General features: G+C 36.0%; 1 pseudogene; it reads right to left on the bottom strand.

Annotated features, from left to right (window-relative positions):
- Nucleotides 1-12,859: 12,859 nt before the first annotated feature.
- LOC143571695 (putative aminotransferase TAT2) lies at nucleotides 12,860-19,365 on the bottom strand (annotated as a pseudogene).
- Nucleotides 19,366-23,838: the final 4,473 nt, after the last annotated feature.

Below are 23,838 nucleotides of genomic sequence, written 5' to 3'. Positions count from 1 at the left end.
TTAAAAACTTCACATTAAGGTTTTCTTTTGAAGATAACCTCATATGGAGTTTTATTTTGAGCCTTGTTCAGTAGAACCCTGTTCTGCACATAGCATGCAGTGTTGATTGTTTCTGCCCAGAATGTAACTGGCATATTTGCATCAGCAATCATGGTTCTTGCAACTTCAATCAAAGTTCTATTTCTTCTATCTGCAACACCATTCTGCTCAGGAGTTCTTGGAGCACTGTACTATTGAAAGATCCCCTTAGAGGTGCAGAATTCTTCCATTAATCCATTCTTGAATTCTGTGCCATTGTCACTTCTAGTTACCTTAACTTTCTTTTCAAGTTGATTTTCCATCTTCAGCACATAAGTTTTGATCAGTTCAGGGGTTTCATCCTTGCTACTCATGAAGTAAATCCAAGTAAATCTTGAGTAGTCATCTGTGATCACCAGGCAGTATCGTTTCTTTCCGACACTTGGAACACTCACTAGACCAAAAAGATCCATGTGAATCAGTTCCAAGACCTCATCAATGGTATTTATCAATTTGGTTTTGTGAGAGGATTTGTGTTGTTTTCCCTTTAGGCAAGATGTGCATTTTTCTTCAATCTTAAATTCTCTGGTGGGAAGGCGAACAACGTGTTCACTTTTCACTAGCTTGTGTATATTCTTCAAGTTAACATGACACATCTTCCTATGCCACAATTTAGTCTCATTTTCAGTGGCCTTTGAAACAAAACATGAACCACCCCTAGATGTAGCAGTATTCATTCTAAGCTCATAGAGGTTGCCATTTCTTGGAGCCATCATCATGATCATCTCAGTTGGAATCACAAACTCAGGCTTTAGGATTAGGCAGTGTTCATCATTGAAAGCCAATTTGTACCCTTTGTCACAAACTTGAGAAATATTGAGTAGAGTATATTGTAGTCCTTCGACAAGCAGCACATTCTCAAAGGATACCTTGCCATTGGTGTGCCTCTTCCAACAATCTTCCATCCATTTTCATCACTCCCAAAAGCAACTGGACCTTCATACTTTCTTTCATAATTGATAAGTGCTTCCTTGTCACAGGTCATGTGCCGGGAACAACCACTGTCCACATACCATACATCATTGCAATTCATGGACTCTTCCTGCACAAATACATATAAGAGAATCAGTTAGATTCTGAGTCATAAACTGTATCAGTTTCCAAATCAGATTCAATTGGAGATTCATCAAGAGTTGGAAGTGGAAGTGGAAGTGGATCTTCATAGACAACTTCACAGTCTTCTTCTTTTGAGTCTGAGTCTGAGTCTGACCCAATTTTCTCAACTGGTGATTTGATACAGTTTTCAACTTGGTCAATCACATAGTCTTTCCATTCATTTAACTCATTTTTTGTCTTCCACTGAAATCCTTTTGGTTCAAACCCTTGTTTCATTAAGAACTTCTCATCACCATTAAGAACACCAGGTATAATCTTGGTTTTTCCCTTATCCTTTGACCTTTTGTTCTTCACAACCTTGTCTGATACTTGACCATGCTCTTTAATTTTCAGAATTGTCTTGAGCCTCTTTTCTAGGATAAGCTTTTGTTCCTGACTGTCAGATGGACTTCTGCTTCCATTTAAGTATCTCTCATACATCTCTTTGTAACTCTTCATATCAAAACCACTCACCACATCAGGAATTTCAAATGCATCCTCAACAATCCAACAAGAATCAGTATGATGTCCATATGCATCACACTTCTTGCACCAGACTTTGGCAAAACTTCCTATGTTTTCAAGCAGTTTATTGTCTTTGATTTTGTCACTTGGGTTTGGGAAGTCAAAACCTAAAGAGGTTTTTGGACACAAGGAATTGGAGAAATCCATCTTGATGGGCTTGTTGATGTCAAGTGTCTATGGATACTTTTCTTTTACAAAAACAATTTTCTTTAGCTTGGATGGAGTTCTTGAAGAGCTTCCTTCTTGATCCCTTAAATGTCTCCACATTGGCACATAGTCCACATCTCCAATATCAAACAGTTCATGATTGGAGAAAACTGTATAGATTGGTGGATGGGTTTAATCATATGAAGATTTCTGAGGTATATCATTCTTTTTCTTGACTTCTGATTTAGATCTGGCACAAATGTCAAAAACCACATGCTCTCTTTTCATCTGTTCATAATACTTCCTCATCTTGGGAGTCATCTTTGGCAATAGTGGAATCTTTTCATCTTTCTTCTTGTTCAATCCCTTCTTTTTCTTCTTGCCTTTTGATGATTTGGTACTCCCACAACTGCAAATACTTCCATCACTGTAGTATTCACTCCATTTCTTCTTTGATTCATCCTTTTCTACAGCCTTCTTCTCCTTTGATTCTTCATTTTTCTTCAAACCGAACTCTCCCTTATCATCAACAATTACATCTTCATATCTCTTTACAAACTCAGTTCTGTCTTCAAACACATTCTTAAACTGTTTCAAATATTCATTCCTATTTTCCTTGTCTACCTTCAGTGGATAACTGTTACAAAAAGATGGTGGCACCTTCTTGTATTTCTCTTCATCAGTCATTTTGTCCACAAATCCAACTACGTTTCCAGTAGACACAAGGTTCTTCAGGAAATCCATTTGAATTGTCAGTTCAGCATTCTTAAGTTTCTCATCTGCATACATCTTCTTCAATCCCTCAATCTCAACTGTCATTCTTGATTGAGTTCTGTGCTTGCATACAGTCTTCTTCTAATCCCTTAATCTGGTTTTCATAGGTTGCCTCACTGGTTTCATACACATTCAGAAAGGCTTCCTTTCTACCATATTCTGACTTCCACTTTCCAATTTACTGATTAAGCTCATCAATTGTTAATAGAAGATCAGAAATAGAGATATCATAATGTACCTGTGCATTTGAAGATTCTGGTTTGTCCTACACCTTGGCCATGAAAGCAACATTTGCTTTTTCCATCTCTGCTACATGGTTACTCCAGTCAAACTCCCCATATTGAGGTACCCTTGTGACTGCAACATTCCCTTGATCTCTAACCTGATTCACATTATTTTGATTGACTCTGTTCTGGTTATTGTGAATCTATAGTTGGGTATTACTTTGAGGCTGAAAAGGTTGCTGCTGGGGTCTATTCTGGTTCTGGTGATCTGATTTCTCTTATTGTTGGAAGTTTTGATTCTGATTTTGGTAAAACTGATTTTGATTCACTTAATTTCCTACTTGCTTGGGCATATTGCATTCTCTGGCGAAGTGTCCAGGTTGTTGACAGTTGTAGCAGATGGCTTTTGATTTGTCAAAACCTATCCTTTTATTGGGTCCATTGAAGCTTGTTCTTCCTGTCCTGTTGAACAGTCTCTTGCTTCTCACAGCTAACATGGCTACCTGCCATTTGATGTCCATATCTTCTAAGTCATCAGCATCAGTTTGCTCAAGGTCTTCCTGCATAATGCTTGTGTTGATCAGGTTCTTGGCCACAAATGCATGATATGAATCAGTGAACATTGAGAAAAATGCTTGGTAATCAGTTCCTTGGCTTGTATTGTTCTGCACAAATGTAGACTGTCCACTTGCTGTTGAGGCAACATCATCTTCTATCAACTGGACATTGAATCTTGTCTGTCCACCACATGTTGAATTTGTCTCAAAAGGCTCTTCAATAATTGGTTGCTGATTCTTGACAGAGAGATTTCCCATCGGTGCTACAAGAGCATTGTTAATTGGAAAACTTGGCTTATCCTCTCTAATCATGTGATTCTCAATCATTTCATGTTCTGCAGCTTTGAGGAAAGCTATCACATCATCCGACTTAAAGTTGGGAAAATTGGCCTTTTCCTTGATGAATTTGCTTGCTGTATACCATTCACCAGACAAAGATGACAGAAGCTTCTTGTTTAGCTCAAAATTAGAGATTTGCAAGTCAGTTGTTCTTATATCATTCACAATCACCATAAACCTTTGCAAAACTAATTTTAATCTTTCACCATCTTTGAACTTGAATCTATCCAGCTGTTGCTTCAGTCTATCCTTCTTAATGTCTCTCAGTTTTGTATTGCTCTCAAACATATCAATAACTACATCATACATATCTTTAGCAGTTTTGTGATGATTGACAGTTGTCAGTATTTCCCAAGATAGACCTAACTTCAGCATAGATAGTGCTTTGTCATCTCTTTTCTTCATTTTCAGCTCTACAGTGGCACTATTGTTTGCAGCAGTGGAAACAACATAGTTTCCCTCTGTAATAGATGTCCAGAGTTCCGGGTCATTGTAGTTTACAGCGGCTTTGAAAAGCACCTTCCATTTGATAAAGTTCTCTTGTCCAAGAAGTCTTGGAATCTTGTTCGTAGAAACTTCCTGGTCTTCCATTTCAGCAGATTTGAACTTTGATGCAAGCAAAACAGAGTAAAACTTCAAGCTTTATCACAAACCTTCAGTCCCGTGGCCTTCAGCGAGCTTCCAAAGCTCTTACCACTTGTCAGGACCGTGAGTCAGGTGAAACCTCAGAAAGGTTGACAAGAGCACACAGACTCCAAAACCCAAAGGCCTATTGAATATCCCGGCGGAATCAGGATATCCAACGGATGGGAACGAAGGTGTGATATGATAACAAACGAAACAGCAAAAAATATTCAGTGCAGCCAAATACAAAGACAAGGATTTACTGTAATAAATGCATCATTCAATGAAACAATAAATGGAATGTCTAGGGTTTCGTGACGGCGGCGGCGGTACGAGGAAAACAATGAGAATATTCTTTGGAATGTTTTCTCGTAATGCGTTTGTCGCGTTGTTATCCGTCTCGTTATCCGTGCCCTAAATGGAAGCCTAGGATCCTATTTATAGACCCTGATATTCCTTCTAAAATCCCTACTTATTACATAATTAAAGACAAAAACAAATACAAGTGTAAGAGTCTTCGAGCATGATTAGTATCTTGCTCGAGCATACTCACTATGCTAGGTATGCTCGATGAGTGTCTTCGAGCATACTTTACTTAGAATATCTTCAGTGAAGATATTCTCTTCTAGCAATCTTCATTCCTCTTGACTAATCCATGCTTTGCTCGAACTAGTCCATCGAGCAAGCTCATTCTTCTTGATGTCTTCAGTCTTGTCTAAAGAGACTTGTTGAACAATCTTTAGCATGCTCGGATGTAAATCTTGCTCGAGGAACTAAACCATGCTCGAAGTCCTTGCTTTGAACATATGACATCTTCTTATTGCATCCATGCTTGTCCCCATGTGATTGAACATCCTGTGCTCGTAACACTTGGTTAAAACTTATATGATCAAGCTGTTTGCTCGATTGGCAATCCATGCACGATATAAGATGACTCTTTCTCGTTGAAGTGTAGCTTGCTCGAAGCCTTAACACTTAGAAGAATCAACCACAAATGGTTCTGAAGACCTTGCTCGAAGTAGTAAAACCATGCTCGATAGTCTAAGCTTGCTCGAAGTCCATACTTAGCCGTTTCCTGAGGAGGTTGAGAAGATTCCAATCTTCCTTATCAAAAATCCGACCCAACAAACCATTTTGTTAAATGGGTTATAATTTCCTTTCTAATCTTTTATCTCATTCATATCTATTCATGGGTCATGGGTCAAAATAATTTTGCCAAAAGGGTTATAATTTCTTTTATAATTTTCTAATTCCTCATCTTATTTATCTTACATATCCATGGTCATGGGTCAAAACAACTTTAACAAATGGGTTGTAATTTCCATTTTAATTTTCGAATCTCTCATCTCATTCAATATAGTTATCCAAGAGTAAATAATAATGAGTCAAAACAATTTTAACAAATGTCGTATATTGTTGTAATCTTGTAATGGTTCATCTCATTCTAATTTCTAAATTTGAGATTATAGACTTCTTACTATTTGTAGTATATATTTTATTTTTTTCTTACCTTTAATTTTATTCATTTCTTTCAAAAAAGACGTACCTTATTTATTTTTATTATTTAACAAATCCGTGAAATACACGGGTTCAAAAGCTAGTTTTGTTATACAAGCAACTACATCAATTTAGTATGTAGTTATTCTTTAACCTTTATATTTAGTATGACTTAATTGGTTTGCTTCTTATTTACCAGGTTTATCATTCACTTTTCCCATGTTTAAACTCGCTTGAGACCCTCATGACGGAATACAAGGGTGATCACTATGGCTAATGCAAACGAATGTTCAGAGCCAATGGAGGTTCTTGGCACGTTAAAGAGCCCGCCTTCTTTTTTAAAAACAGCTCCAGTCACAAGATTTTTATTCTAAAAACACACTTTTTATCAAAGACTTTCAAGATATCATAAACTTATAGGTTTTTATTTTAACTTACATCATGTGAATTCAACTTTAATTGTAGGCATGAATATAATGTTTAAATTACCTATGAAAGGCATTTGGATTTCAAAGAACACATGTTGACATAATTTCACCTTCCGATCTTGATCAATTTTTGATGATTTTACCGGTTAGAACATATATCTTTTTTTATATGTTTCATTCTCTAATTTTATTCATCACAACTACTATGGTTGTTCTTTACTCTGTTCAGAATTTTTTTATAGTAGGCCTACTTAATTTTGGTTTATCTTTCCCTGATTAGGACTTTGGATTGCCATGTACCATGTACTTACTGAATTTCAAATTGTGGATAGCTATATACAGGTTGCTTAATGATCTAAATTTTGGGTGGCTATATACACAGGCTGTTTACACATGTTTGCACAATCATCAAGGTATTTCGCGATTCTTGAAATCCTAAAAACGCCCGGTCAAAGGTATTTTATGAATTTTTAGTTGTCAAAAGTGTGTATCCCGGTCAACCGTTGTTTCAGGGTTTGTTCGTGCTATTTCAAAGGATGATTAGGCTCATTAATATAATGGGTCACGCTTTCGTTCGGATTAGAAATTGATTACGGGCTTTTTTGGTTGAAAACGAGTCATATTGTTTTCGGACATAAATGGTAATTTTGAAATTTTTATTAGACAAAATCAAAGTGTTGCATCAGTTGGTACCACATTAGATTATCACTTTCAAATTGAAAATCTGAAGTGTTTAATGTTTTGAAAACTAAGTTGAGCAAAACAATATGGTTTTGTTCTTATGCATATAGGAAATAGATAACTAATCAATATGTGGAACAATGGCTCAATGATCTCTAACATCTAGCTTACAACATAGATGGCGTACTCGATGATGGCAACCGAACTTATGCATCATGAGTTCACCTACATAGCAGAAGCCATCAACAGTGAGGTAAGAAATCGAATCAGAATCAGAAGCCTAAACTTAAATTTAGGCATGTAAATGAACACAAATGTGGCATGTTCGTGTTTGTTTGTTTAAATCTAACTGAACAAACGATCGAACACAATTATACGAACGGGTTTTCTTGTTTGTGTTTGTTTATGTTCATTTGCTGATAGTATCAAACGAATGGTTCATGACAAACGAACATAAACATGCGAAAGTGAATTAAAAGTAAACGTGAATGTTGATATATAAATAAATAAAACTAACCTAAATTGCGATATTAATGCACTAATATTTTGCTTAGAAGTTTATATATAGCAGGTTATAGTTTGACCCATTGGTTGGTCAAACAATTAGCCTTATGACTAAATGGTGTTTTGTTGGTTGATAATACTTTCTATATAATATAAAGTTTGAATATATTGTGATATAATTAGCATTATGATTTGTTTGTTGATGATATTTTTTATATAAAGTTCGACTGGATGTAAAGTGCTTGATAAAGTTGTGAGTTTGCCAAATTCAGAACATAACATAATCGGTGTGATGTTGGTAATTGTTGTTTGTAACTGGCTAAATGGTTAACAATTGGATGCGCCATGAATGTCTTTACAAATTAGTAGAATGTTAGAAAATGCATATAATTTTCCACTTGATTATGTCAGCAACATATAACATATTTACTCGATTATGTTAAATTGTAGCGTGGACGATAAGTATGCAGATGGCATATCTCAATAAGAATTTGAGTCACTTAGAAGTTGGAGTTGACAATGAGATTTCTGTACCAGGTTACATTTCAAACTTGCATTCCAAATATACACCATTTATTAATGTGAACAAAATAAAGACACGCTCCAAAATTTTGTAAGTTCCAAAAAAAAAAAGGAAAAGTAAGTTAGCAGGATTTTACAGCTTGTGCATTTCATGCTACAAATAAACGCTTCAGGGCCTGCAAGAAATGTATACTTTGGTTCGACATCAAAGTAAATAAATTGGTAAGTTACAAATTTGATCGGTTTATAGCCTGCATTCATATTGTTTCTAACATCCGACTTTCCTGATTATATTGATGATGTGATCTAAAATATACATCTTATTATATAAATATTTCTTATACTTTTAAATACTTCTGAGCCGGTGTTTTATTGACTATTATTTTTAATTGGTTCATATTTAAAGTTTTTAATGTTTTAAAAAACAGTGAGCTGAATTGAGTACTTTAACTAAGCTTGAGACCAACGAGTAAATGGTTGAACTTATTTTATATATTACAAGACATTATATATACCTTTTATGATTGTTATTATTAATCCATCTAGTTAACATAAACTATATAATTTAATAATATCTTGTTATAAAGTCTAATTACGGTTTATGAGGAAATCATTGGTTTTATACATAGTGACGATCTTTGAACAAAGTCATGGTAGGTCTTCATCTAATTTCCTCACAAGAAAGAAAATAAAAGAAATGATTACATGGGCTTTGGCCAATCAGTGAAAAAAAAAGGAATTACAAGGTGGTGCATTTAAATAACGAAGATACTGAGTTTGGTCATGGCCCACAAGGAATTCTATGGATTAAAAAAAAAGCCCATGACGTGAAATTTAAGCTTTAAAAGTAAATGTGCAGTAGGGTTGGTGGGGGCACGCAACTGTCGGCTAATTGGTCTTGGCACCATATATATATATATAGGGGAGGAATTTTTTGAAAACCATATTAAGTTTTAAGAACTTAAGAACACATTTAATTAAATGGATTGGAATATGTGATTGAGATTTAATCTGGCAAAAAAGTCAAAGTAAGAGAGAGAATAAAGATGTAACTGATTAAACTAACTTTTACGTCGGTTACACATGTGTAAAAAGTCGACTCAGTGTGTAAAAAATTCTGTAATTTTTTTATGGCTATGTAACCTATATATATTACGCATGTGTAAAAAAATTCAAAAAAAAAATCAGTACACTGAGTTCTTTCGAGTCTTAAAACTCAAAGGGGTTCTCACTTGAAATCTCCCATATATATATATATATATATATATATATATATATATATATATATATATATATATATATATATTAGGTTTTATCCCCCGTATTACTGGGGTTGTTTTATATTTTTTGCTTTTTAACATTTATTTTTTAGATTTTAATTTCTTTATTTTAAGAAAGTTAATAATATACTTAGGCCATGTTTGGAATTCCTTGTTTGCACCTCCTTTTGACTTGTATAAGTTGTTTTTGATAAGTTACTCCCTCCAAACTTATCAAAACATCTTTTTTTTTCTTTAAAAACTTAAAAAAGTCACATTATCCAACACCTTTTTAACTTATAAAAGTTAATAAAGGATAAAATCTAGTATTCAAACATTTCAGGCAAATCGTTAACTATGTATTTAACAAAAATCATTCATGCATGTTTCCCCCGTATTATGTGGGTTGTTTTACATTTTTTGTTTTTTAACATTTATTTTTTAGATTTTAATTTCTTTATTTTAAGAAAGTTAATAATATACTTAGGCCATGTTTGGGATTCCTTATTTGCACCTCATTTTGACTTGTATAAGTTGTTTTTGATAAGTTACTCCCTCCAAACTTATCAAAACATCATTTTTACTTCTTTAAAAACGTAAAAAAGTCACATTACCCAACACCTTTTTAACTTATAAAAGTTAATAAGGGATAAAATCTAGTATCCAAACGTTTCAGGCAAATCATTAACTATGTATTTAACAAAAATCATTCATGCATGTTTCATAAACAGTTATATGTACAAAGAGGACACCGTTTCATAGTTTTTGAAATTTGTTATCAAGACAATCAGAGTTGTTATCTTAGAATAAGTTTTCAATAGCAACCTACATGTAGAGAATGTTTAATTACCCCTCGTATGATAGTCAAACACCTATTTATTTGATATATATATTACATTAAACTAAAGTATAAAAAAATAATAATAAATAAAACAAAGAAAATTAATCGGCTTAAGGAGTCTGAGGAAGCCATACAAAGCCAGCCGTGAAATATTAATATGGATAGTATTATTATTAATTTTAGTATAAAATTGTTTATTAATTATAAATAATATCTTTTTCTTTTTAAATTGTATATTAAATTTTAGTATATCCCTATTTTATAGGATTTTCATATCAAATAATTGATAAGATTAATTTTTAATTTAATGAGATGTTATAACCTGTTTAAGAGCTATCTGGTTTTGGTAAGACCCATACCCATAAATTTGGGTTAAATCAATGAGAGACCTCCATTTAAAAATTAAGCAATCTGGTGGCTTCCATAAAATGGGGGAGCGACCACATCGCGACACGTAGGATTTTAGGATTTTCGTTTATATATATATACATACATATATATATATAAATATACACATACACACACACACACACACATATATATATATATGTATGTATAAGAAGAGGACAGATAATTAGGAGAGCCGGCTAGGAACAAGAGGAGAGACTTCGATCAGAGAAAAGCAAAGAAAGAAGCAAAGAGATAGAAAGTCGTTGGTTCGAGCAGTGAGGGTTTGGGTTCAACACCTACTCATCCAAACATCCTTATTGTTCGGTTTGAATTTATTATTTTCGTCATGAATTTATTACTTGAACCTTATTTATTTGTTTTGTTCTTGAGTATGTTTGTTGGATAAACCCTTAAACCACCTAGGTTTATGATGAACTTTTGTTGATATTGGATTTTAGTTTGGACTTTGCTTTTGTTATGGTTTATGATTAAGTAAGAGGTTTCTTGTTATTTATTCGATGCATATGTGTGCTTAGGATTGTTTGGTGAATGTTATTGTTTCACAGTTTCCTTAGTGATTGTCTGTCATATAATAGGATTCTGTTAGGTCATCTACTGTGTGTTTTTGACTAGTTTATGGCTGATTTGCAATAAAGCCATAGGAACAATATTAATAAATCAAATAGACGTAAGTGTGCTGCTAATCTAAATAGTTGAGAGGTGATAGATTATATGATAAGTCTTGGCTGTTTAAGATTGCCAGATTTAGTTCTTCTTAAGGAGTCCGTCTAGGTTTGATTTTTCAGCCTTGTTTATCTAGTCGAGTGAATATTTTAAACTATCTTTGATTTCCGCGCTGTAAGGAACTAAGTCATAAATAATGAGGTAACCGTAAGGAAACTTGATTTTTAATACTGGTGTGCGTTAAAACTTATTAGAAATCCATAGGTGTCTCTTGAGAAGGGTCAGGGGTCATGTTCGGGCTTTCTCTTAGGTGTCTATTTTACAATTCCAGTCCATAACTAAATATTTTCCCGATTAATTAACAACTGAAATTTAGGGGATTCTAGCCTAGGTAGTTATCTCATCATCATCTGAATTAAGTCCAAGTTCTAAGTTTAGTCGTCTTTAGTTTTCTTAATTAATTTAAAATTAGTTTATTAGTAACCCCCCCCCCCCCCCTTAAACAAATAATAAATAAATGGTCGTGTTTGTAGTTAAGTCTAATTTAGCTAGTTTACGTAATTAAAAGAGTCTCGTGGGTTCGATATCCGGACTTACTTAGCTGTACTAGAGTCGACCGGTTCACTTGCCGGTTAGTAGTCTTAGTTTAATTAAGAGTCTAGAATTTATTACTTAGTGTCTAGATTAGCGTGTTTTTATTAGACTACTTTTAGCACATCAATTGATTAGGGTCAAAAACGCAGTTTCGTCATTTAAATTTCCTACTTCATCATTAGCCATTAATTCATTCCTCAATGTTACATGCACACTTTTTTAATGTGTTTCTGGTTTTGCAGGCTAGAAATCAGAAGAAAGGGGAGAAATCACCTCTTACATTCTCTGAATTCTTAAGAAAATCGGAAAATTCGTGATCAGTACAGTGAGTATGGTATCGAGCTCATCCATACTTAGCATCTTGTTTTATGCATTTGTGGACAATTTTTTTCTTTTATTTTTCACATTTTGATAAACATGATGGTATTTTAGACTTTAATTTGGATACTTACTTCCACTTTTATTTAGTGTTCGTTTGTATTTGTTCACATTCATTTATCTTTAACTGTTTTGGTTTATGTCGCTAAACCGTTTGTTTAAATGTCAAACATGACTGATAACAACACTTTAGACACACACTGTATGTATGCAGACAGAAATTCCATTGCAACACGCAAGTAATGTTGGATAACGTTCGAAAGTCTGAAACACTACAAGTCGAATTCCTGATGCCTCCTCGCCGTAATGCGCAGGCTCTTCTACTAGTATAATATAATTAGAGTACTAAATCTTCCTAGACATGTTTGTAACTTTAATACAATCTTTAACTTTTGATCAAAAACCTTCAAAAATAATTTTTTCGAATATATTATCTTTTTTTATTATTATTTTTCATACTTTTATAACTTTCGTGAGATAGTCATAACCTTAAAAAGCTTACTGTTATTTAGGAATTCTAAGATGAAGCATTACAAAAGAAATTATATATTACCATCAATGGTGTTTTGTTTTAGTCGGTAAAAAATCCAAACAAAAAGAAGACTTGAGTTAATACCCTAAATCTTTTTCAAATCAAATTCAACACATAATATTAAGCTTTTAACAATACAGCAACCATTTGCCGCTGCTAACACCCTGCAAGATCATTATTTGAGCCTACTAAATCCCTTATCTCGGATGCACCAATTTCCCATTGTCACATATATTTTGCAACTAATACTTTGCATGTTTCAAGCAAAACTCTTTCATCCTCGCAATTGCTTCTTCAAGCACTTTTGGCCCGGTCGCAAAACTCACTCGAACCCAATTCTTCATACCAAACGCGTTACCAGGGAGAAGGACCATGCATTCCTCTTTAGCCAACTTCATACAAAGTCGGTATCATCAACAACATCTTTAAACTTTGGTATGTTTAACTGCACCTGTACGTCAAGAATTGTAACAATTTGTTAAAAATTTATTTGATATAACAATCTCACATGAAAAACTTATTAAAGTTTTTGTTTTAATTTACATTGAACATAGCTTGATTTTCTGTAAACATACTTAAAATCTAATAATCTATAGTATAATCTAGACAGATAACATTTACCATGAAGAACATTGATCCCTCAGCTCTATGCAGGCATGTCACAAGCGGTATTTCCTTAATTTTCTCGGAAAACAGGTCCGCCCACTCCTTAAGTAACTTGTTGATATGCAAGAAGAAAGATTTCGGTGTGTTCTTAATGACACTAGGTATCGCACCCTGATTCGGTAACCGATCAAAATCACATATACATATTCAAACATGTTCTTCACATATATGAATCATATTCTAGATTGTACGATGATCTCGTACCTGAATAACAGTTGTAGGATCTACCGACATTGTGAGACAACTCTTTAAAGATCCAGCGACCTGGAAAATGATATGCTTAGTGTAAATTATGTATGAAAACTAAATATGATACAACTATACAAGTTCAAGAACTGTAGGTGAGAATGAAAGAGGAAATCAAACCCCGGTTGTTTGAAGAATGTAGGTTGGATCAGTTATTGCGATCCAACCAAAACGCCAACCGGGAACAATCCATCATTTTGAAAATGATCCAATATTCAAAACCGGTGCTATGTCTCCAAACACACCCATGGGGAAAAAGGGTTTATCACCAATACTAGATGAGCATAAACTTCATCTGATACTACAAGAATCCCAAGTTCTCTTGATGTTTCTGCAGTCTTTGATCATTCAAGAACAAAACACAAAATTAAGATCTTGATAAGAAGACAGCATTAGAAACTAAAACTGTTAGATTGTGTTTATCGCTATCGCTCTAAAATAAACAAGAGTCACTGACGTCTGATATGCTTGTGCAAGACCGTGAAAAGAATCAAGAATTACAACAAAAATGATTGTACCTTTTTCAAATGATCAAATGTGTAAACATTCCCACAAGGATTTCCGGGGTTGATTAGCACTATAGCAACCGTGTTAATGTCCGCTAATGATTTGACACCATCAAGATCAACTTCCCAACCTTTCTCTGGGAGGAGATCAAAATGACGAACCTCAAGCGGGCTAAATCTTGCTCAAGCTTCGTATACCGGATAGTTTGGTCTGGGAAAGAGTATATTGGCACCAGGGCGAGCAAGAACAGTTATCAGAACTTCGATTGCGTAGAGATCTCACAAGTATGATTTTTTTTATGGTCTTGTTTATTGTGTAGAGATCTCACAATATCCAAGTAATTGAGAGAATTAAGGGAGTGGTGAGTGGCTGATGGGGTATGAAGTACTCACCTTCAAGTAGTAAACTTGAAAGATGATAATTAAGAGATTTGTCGGAACGACGAGTTTAACGCACAATGCCTAAAACGAAAAGAAGTCTTGAATTTAGAAAGGTTGTCTTGAAGGTCTTTAAACAAAATAAATGTTGAGAAATGTAAATAATTAAAGTTTAAGGTTTAAAATGTAACTATTTAAGAATTTATAATAATAACTCTTTAAAAATGTAAGTTTGCTCGAAACCGGGTTAAAGTATCTAACCTTAATATTTACTCAACCTATGTTAAGTAATAAGGTGGGTAAAATGCAAGAATGCAAATCCCTTGGGAATAAAGATACTAAAACGGGTTTTTTTTATCGAGTGTTCGGGTTGTCGGTTCGGGTCTTGATAATTGGTCAAAACCAAAGTCAACTTTCCAAAATATTGAATGTTATGAGATAACTCAATAAAATTTAATAAGACTTAACCAAGTATGTAGTTCCATTGTTTTAGAACTAACAACGCACGTTAAGCGAGTGTTCGGTTTTGTCGGTCCAAACTTTGTTATGAGATCAAGTTGGATCCACCATTTCCAAGTACTTAAGAAAATATTTAAAAATCAATTTGTAACTATTTTTAAAGAAATATACAAGTCTTGATGGCTAAAAAAAACACACTTGTGTGTCTTAAGCGAGCAAGAATCGGTTTGGTTCGGTTTCCATCTTACAACAAGTTCATAGATGGTTTCCACATGTCCAAACACTAAATAACTTGTATAATAATGTACAAATAAAAAAATACCAAAAGTTAACAATAAAGTCTTTAAACAAAAGTTCGGTTTTCGGTTCGGATAGTGTTTCGGGTTAAGACCGAGGTAAGATTCTACAAACCCATAACCATAGAATTTGTAAAAATGATTTTAGAAACTTAGATCTAACACTAAGTATGTTTAAACAAACAAAACTAGTAACAAAGTTCGGTTTACGGTTTAGAGCTATTTACGGTTAAACCGAAGCATAGACTCTTAAAAACCCATAACCATGGAACTTGTAAACATGACCAACAAACTAAAATAAGCAAGATTAATATGTATGAACAAGTTATATAGATGTATATATATCAAGGACACGAAGTCCTCCATGAAGCCTTGCCTTATGGGGTCCGAAACCTCACCGACCGGAATCGGAGAAGTAACTACCAAAGGTAAACAAGGGGTGTATATTATATATATATGTTGCACAACCATAAACAAGTATTAATAAGGCTACATAAACTAATTAAGATGAAAGACCAAAATCCTTCAAGAACACTTAAGAAGATAACCTTGAATCTTTGATGTTTGAGAGAGTTTTTTTCTTTTTTTTGGAGTTGTAGCAAGGGTAAATGAAGAGGAAAGGTGGTATATATATAGGGTAATGTTGGTGGTCAAATATGGGTGTGAGACACAAGAGTTTTCATGCAAAATGGATCAAGACAAAAACACAAAACAACAAAAAAATAAATAAATAAATAAATAAATAATAAATAAATAAAAATAGGATGTTTTCAAGACCCAACAAGTGTGAAATAATATTGTAACATAAATCCATTATTTTGATTATAACATAAGCTTCGGTTTACATAATAAACAAATACAAAAACGAATACAAACAAGACCCGAAATTGACGAATGTCACAACCGAGCAGAACCCGAGAGGATTCGTGAAGGCTGTGACGACGAGGAGCGGTGCAGGGGCACGTGATGAGCCCGTGATTCAGCAGAGATCTAGAGGAGGAGTTGTCGAGGTGCCTGCAGTCGATAGAGAGGAGCAGGTGGATGAGGAGATTCAGATGGAGTCTCCGCCGGCCCAGGTGCATCAGAGGAGCAGCCCAGGGAATTCAGCACAGGCCGAGAAACAGCAGTCACCGAGCGAGCCACCGAGAGTTTACAAACCCCGATTGCCATACCCCGGGAGAGTCCGTAGAGATAGAGATGAGGAGCAGAACTCCAAATTCCTTGATCTTTTGAAGCAGCTTTACCTCAATATCCCATTCCTTGAGGCACTCACTCAGATGCCTAAACACGCGAAGTTCCTTAAGGATATTCTCTCGAACAAGGAGAAGTTAGCTGAGGCCGCTTCCACCCCTTTGAGTGCTAATTGTTCTGCTATCTTACAGAGGAAGTTACCAGAGAAGAGAGCCGATCCAGGGAGTTTCACAATTCCCTGCACCTTGAGTGATGATACAGTGGTTCATGCGCTGGCTGATCTTGGTGCCAGTATCAATCTGATGTCGTATTCTGTGTATCACAAGCTGGGTTTAGGCGAACAGAGGCCTACCAGGATGAGTATTCAGCTTGCTGATCGTTCCGTGAAGTATCCGCGTGGGATTGTTGAGAACATGCTCATTCGCATTGGTAAGTTCATTTTCCCGGTGGACTTCGTTATTCTTGACATGAATGAGGATGATAATGTTCCACTCATTTTGGGCAGACCTTTTCTTGCCACCGCACATGCGTTGATCGACGTTCGCGATGGCAAACTGATCCTTCGAGTCGGGGATGAGAACGTCACGTTTGACGTTCGACAGTCACCTAAGCATCCCAAATCGACTGATGACTCCATATGCTTCATTGATACGATCATGACTCGTGTGGGGGAGTTTTCCAGTAACCCCGGTGGAGGCCCCGCCTCAAACACACATATCCTAGATAGGGAGACCCTGGGGTTTGAGACGGTCGCCTTGACTGAACACCCCCCTGATGCTGACATTGAGTCGTCTTCCTTCGATTCTGAGTTATCTACCGGAATTCATCGTGTTCATCAGTTGCTTGAGTTGGAGGAGTTACAAGACCGTACTTACGCGCAGTCAGATTGTTATAAGCAACAGGTGAAGGAACTGCAGGATCGTAAGTTAGAGGGTATTGACCAGTTTAAGTGTGGGAATATGGTCGTATGGTATAATTCCTGGTTGAGGTTATTCCCGGGAAAGTTGAGACCCCGTTCTTCAGGTCCGTTTATTATTACTGAGGTTTTCCTGGATGGCACTATTGAGATAAAAGACAAAGGCGAGACGTTTATGGTGAACGGTGATGGACTGATGCACTACATTGGTGAGCCGATGATTGATCAGACGGTCAAGGTATTCTACCTTGACCCACTCTCCGAGACGTAGACGTGTGGATGCATCACTCGGGATCCTGCCCGAGTTGTAGAGTTTGAATTTATGTATTTGTGTGATGCTATCTGTTTTCTTTTTTTTTTCTATTTCAGGTTGTCCCAAGATAAAACCACTCGTACTCAATCTCCATTTGAGTCGGTCGATTTAAGGAGTATCCTATATATAAAAAAAAGTATAAAAACCAAAAACACAAAAATATGTTTATTTGTTTATGTTTTTGTTTTCCGTATTGTACGCCGCTACATGCGAGCGAGTTTGAAATTTGCAGGTTACATTATGCGCATAGTAGCTATGGTGGAGTTTTGGAACAGGTTCTCCCGAGGTTGCGGCCACGAATGAAATGCTATACGGTCGTTTGGATACTACTCAGCTGTTGAGGATTCTGCACACAAACCAGGGGAGTAACCCGTTCTTTGTTTTTACTCGTGTATACTTTATTTTTATTTTCTGGTTTATTTTTATTTTATTTTATTTCTTTTCCTTATACTCATCGAGGACGATTTCGTTCTAAGTGTGGGGATGGGGTTTATTTTACTTAGTTGTATGAAAATTTTTGAAAAAAATAAAAATAAAAAAATAAAAAATAAAAAAATAATAATAATAATAATAAATAAATAAATAAATAAAAATTTGAAAAATAGTCCCTTGAAATATGTTTTCTCTACGTTAAACAAGAGATGATATTATTACCGAGTAGTGTTTGTTTCATAACTTCTTGGTGTTTTCATAAAAATTTGAAAAATAGTCCCTTGAAATTGTCATTCTTTTAGACAATTCCGACGCACATCATCTGGGCTTTATTTCTGATGATGACCCCCTTGTCGTCGTTTTTTATTACGGAACACCCAATTCGTTCCGATTGGTCTTTTATTTTCTGGTTTCTTTACTTGCCTCCAAACATTCAGCTTCTTGAACTGTAACAGCTCTTCTTGCATTGCTTTAACCCAGGACTTCTCTTTCAAAGCAACTTTTTAATCTTAGGAATCGACCTGTGAAATAAAACAAGCAAAAAGACATCTGTTAATGTTGCCGGAGGTGCTGCGTGTTTGAATGCCAGCTGATGGATCTCCAATAATATTCTCAGTTGGATGTCGTCGATGAATTAGTAATTGAGGAATTTTCTTGACATGCTCGACTGGTGTTGCTTGCAGCTCCACTGTTAAGCTCTCTATGGGATGAAAAACGTCGGTCACATTAACAGGAACATTTGGTTGAACAACAGTAGCTTCAGGTTCGTTAACCAAATGTTTTTGATCAATGGGACCATCCCATAAGTTCTCATAAAACGGTATAACGATGGCGGGAACTGATGTTGAGTTGGTGTTGTCAGAAGCATCATTGTTCCCTTGTTCAACCTGATCAGCCTCTGTGTTTATCTCCTCAGCGACACCTTGATTTTCTTCTTCAGATGGAGGTGTGGGATCAAATTCTACCACACTAGGTTTTGCTGGAGGAATTTCGACTTGTTTGGTCTGTTCGTTCTCCAAATTGTCAGCCGACACTTAAGAATCAGTATCTGAATCTGACGTATCTTCGACAGTAGGCTTGTCGGTGGTAAATGTAGCTGGCTGTACTTCCTTTACCGGGGCTGGTTGATTAGCCACGGGTGTTGCATTCAGTACAGGTGCAGAAACAGCTATACGAACATCTTCCAGACCTCTCATAACAGCTTGCATCAAGATTGATTGCTCATTATCAAGTTGAACAGGAGCAGAAACAACAGAGGAAATCGGTGGTACAACTGGTGTTACGTACATTCCTCGAAACTGCTTGAACAGACATTCATAATCAAACATCCAGTCAGGACCGTTGTGTGCGTCTGTAAGGTTTAACTCCTGCCAGTCAATATTGAACGATTCCAAGATGACTCGGGTTTTCTTATTGTAGACCCGATAAGCACTTTAGTCGGCTGCGTAGCCTACAAAGTAGCACTCATCTGCCTTTTCTGCAAACTTGGAAGTTGTACCGGAATTTGTCTGTAGCACAGTGCAGGGACATCCAAACGTTCTGAAGAAGTTAACCCTCGGCTTCGTACCGTAAAAGACTTCGTAAGGAGTTTTGTTTAATCTTTTGTTCAACAGCACACGATTCTGGGTAAAGCAGGCAGCATTGATAGCTTCACCCCAGAAGATCAAAGGAAGTTTTGAAAATGACAGCATTGTTCTTGCGGCTTCTACCAGTGTACGGTTTCGCCTTTCAGCCACCCCATTTTGTTTAGGAGTGTAGGGTGCACTGAATTGACGCAAGATTCCCTTGTTGTGACAGAATTCATTGATTACTTTGTTGCAGAATTCTGTCCCGTTGTCACTTCTGATGCACTTCACCCTCTTGTCAGTTTGATTCTCCATCAAAACGATGAACCTGAGCAAAAATTGAGATGTCTCATCCTTATGCCCTAAAAGAAACATCCAACTGAAACGCGAGAAATCGTCAGTAATAACCAGACAATAGGCTTTTCGACCTATTGCCAATGGTTGAATTGGACCAAAGAGGTCCATATGTAACAGTTGGAGAGTGGAGTTTATGGAATTGACAGTCTTGGGTCTGTGAGGAAGTTTGTCCTGTTTGCATTTAGAGCAAGATAAAGATTTTTCAGCACAATGAAAGGATTTTACAGGCAAACCCCTCACGTGGTCACCCTTAACCAACTTATTCAAGTTCTTAAAGTTGACTCCTTCTATAATACCCTAATGATTACATAATGAAAGACAAACTAAATACAAGTGTAAACAAGTCTTTGAGTATGATATATCTTGGTCGAGCAGACTTGATATGCACAGCATGCTCGATACAAGTCTTTGAGCAGACTTTACTTAGAATATTTTCAGATAGAAAATATTCTCCTCCAGCGGTGCTCGAATAAGTCCCTCTAGCAAGCATGTTCTTCTAGATCCCTTCAATCCTGCCTTAGTGACTTGTTGAGAACAATCTTCAGCATACTCGGATGTGAAGCTTGCTCGGGACTGAACCATGCTCGAAGTCTATACTTAGAGCATTTTAGATCTTTCTTTATTGAATCCATGCTCGACCCACCAATGTGCTCGGAACACTTGGTTTAAGCTGGATTGATCAAGTTGTTTGCTTGATTGGCGATCCATACTCGATGAAGAACATTCTTGCTTGATGAAGTGTAGCTTGCTCAAAGCCTTCAACACTTAGAAGAAATTCCAAAAGATAGTCTTATAGCCATAAAACATCGTGCTCGTAGTAAAACCATGCTCGAACGTCCAAGCTTACTCGTAGTCCATACCTATAGTCCATACTCATCCTTTTGCTTCCATCCTTGCCATCTCCTTCATTGTCTTCTTTCAGCTTCAAGCATCTTTCATGTCGAACAGCTGCAGCCCTTTCCCGAACATATCCAACTCTACACTATCTTCAGAATCTATAGGTACATTCACATTGATGATGTCTTGAAGATCCTAGATGTGAATAAACTCTAACTCTTCATCATATTCAACAACTGCAATTGTTCTTCCCTGAGAGTTTCTGAGTGACACTGAATCAATCTGCCTATTATAAGTAAGATGTGCAATTTTCCCATCTTGTTGCACTTCATAATTAGGCACCTCAATCTCTCTTCTCATAGCCATGCTTTCTCTCAATGTTCTTCTAACAGAGCTTGAGCCACGATCCTTTTGTGTTTTCTTCCTTTTGGATTCCCAGAGGGAGAGTTCTGATAGTCTTACATCTCTAACTCTTTTCTTCCTCATCTCCCTCTCAGCTTCTGTATAGGATTCTCTTTGTTTCTGGTCAAGCAGTGGAAATCCCTTTTCAAACTGTTCTTTCAAGTACTTAGAGAGATCATTTCTTTGTTGGCCAGCCTTTTTGCTTATGTATTGGTTTTCATATAGATCCAGCTGAGCCATTTTTTTCAATTTGTTATCTAGTGAAACTTCTGAAGTCACTTCTGAATATTATTTAAGTCTCTTGACCATCTTTAGTTATGACTCTCAGAGTTCTTGATCTCAAGTCAAAGTACAAATGAGTTGGTAGGTTTAGATTTCTCTGTGGAGCATGCTGCCTTTCAACTCTAGATCTACCAACAAGTCCACTAGACCTTGTCGTAGTTGTCTTCATACCAAATCTTCTTTCAGAGTCATCATATAATCTTTTGATCTCTTCTCCTTCTTTTAGTATTAAATCTCCCATTCTTGCTCCTCATCTGCACAACACACTGATCATATATGCCTTTTGTTGCTCAGATACAATCTCTCTTGGTTGATCAGTGGGTCTTCCTTCCTCCATTCCTTCTCTTCTTCTTCTTCTTTCTTCCAACATTTTTCTCTCTACTTCGAAGTATAGCCTCTGCTCTCTATGATATATTTCCAATAATTGTTCATGAGGCAGGCTGTCAAACTCAGTTTCTGTCATTCCTTTCTTAAATAATATATCTCTCAATGTCTTCACTCTGTCAATATCATTGAACCATTCGACTGCTTCATCTTTTCTCATCTCTGCCTCTACTCTCTCCTTTTCTTGTTTCTCTTTCTCTTTCTCTTTCCTCTCTCTTTCACAATCCATTGCACATTTCTCATGCTTGTGAGATTCTTTTACTTTCTTGACTTGTCCTTTCAATTCATCAATGGTTAAGTCTTTGATGGAGTCATACTTATATCCATGCAGTTGTAGGAACTTGATATATTTATGTTTCTTTTTCATCTCTTCATATCCCTTCTTTCCTTCAGCTTCTTTTCTCCTTATTTCTTTTATGTATTCAGCTGTATCATCAACCAAAGCTTGTCCATACGTTCGATCAAAATTAGTTAATGGTTGACGGTTAAGGTAAGAGGGTGGATGTCCAGCTCTCAGTAGGAAGGCTCTTTGTGTTTCTCTCCTTCTCCATTCCTTTGCAGCCTCTGTTATACTTTCTCTAGACATTTGTTCTATGTGCCTCTGTTCATACTCAAGGCTTAAGAGATAGGCTTTGTCTTCTTTTTCTCTTTTCTCTCCGCTTTCTAGCCTTTCTATCTTCTCCTTGGCCTTAAATTCTGCCATCTGCTCAATCTCATCTTCAGTCATCTTTTTATGATCTTCAAATTTCAACCCACATTGCATCAGATAGGGGTGTTCACGGTCCGGTTGTCACGGTTTTTAGGTCAAACCGTAACCAAACCGTTACTAACGGTTTTTTATTTTCGTAAACCAAAACCAAACCGTTGAACTCATAAACCGAACCATTAGTAACGGTTTGGTCTGGTTTGGTTTTGCGGTTTAGGCTCGTTGAACCTTTATACACCTTTATAGAAACATATACGAGTAAAGTTGTTCGTTGTTTAGAGAATTTAAAAAGTTGTCAAATACACCCATACAATATTGGGAAAAAAAGAATAGAAAAAAGAAAAGGAAAAAAGTGACAACATTGTTTAGAAACGAAGTAAAACACAAACTGTGCATATTATTTTTTATTTTATAAACAAGCTCTGCAATTAGTTTTTAGTGTTCTAAACTGGGACGAGGGCTGACTTTGAGAATGTGAAAAAGGGCTTGCCACTTTTGATTTACTTTAATCTAATAGAGTTAAATCATTAAATTATATACATATAAGAATTATTCAAAATATTATTGTAATAAATTCTCACTGTCCGTTTCGGTTTTATACGGTTGGTTTTCTGTTTAAACCGTAAACCAAACCGTTTGCTACGGTTTGAAATTATTGAAACCAACCGACCAAAATTTAAGTAAAAAAACCGACCGTGAAACCAAACCGATAAACGGTGTGGGCGGTTTCACGGTTTGAAACCGAACCGTGAACACCCCTAGCATCAGAAATATAATTTTTGGATCAGTCTTTAATCTTTCCTCATCTCCCTCAACTTCTGCATGTTCATCTAAATCTTGTAAATCCTCAATCATAGGTTCTTCAGTTTGAATGACCTGTGGTTCATCAACAACTTTGGGTTTATCAACAGCCTTAGGCTTATCCCTCCTGGTATAGACTTTCATGGTTGTTTTCTGCCTTTTGGCAACGGGAGTCTCTGTTTCTTCTGTTTGCTTTCTCTTTTTAGTCTCTCCAGCTGTAGCTTCTATAATTACAACAGGTACAGTGACATTTTCAGCCTGTTTGTCATCAAAAACTTCTTCAATAATGGGCTCTGTGACATTTTCAGTTGGTGGTTCACTGCATGTTTCTTGTAATTTTCTGTGAAGTGCTTGTGCTCTCTTGACATCAGCAACCACATCTGGTGAGTGTTTCTCAGGATGTTGCAGGATATTATTGTATATTTTCA

This window comes from Bidens hawaiensis, unplaced genomic scaffold (genome assembly GCF_021521415.1).
Source record: "Bidens hawaiensis isolate Kalapana, Puna unplaced genomic scaffold, B.hawaiensis_p1.1 tig00025522_1, whole genome shotgun sequence".
Lineage (NCBI taxonomy): Eukaryota > Viridiplantae > Streptophyta > Magnoliopsida > Asterales > Asteraceae > Bidens > Bidens hawaiensis.
Note: the sequence above shows the minus strand (reverse complement) of the source record. Positions and strands in the feature narration are given on the sequence as shown.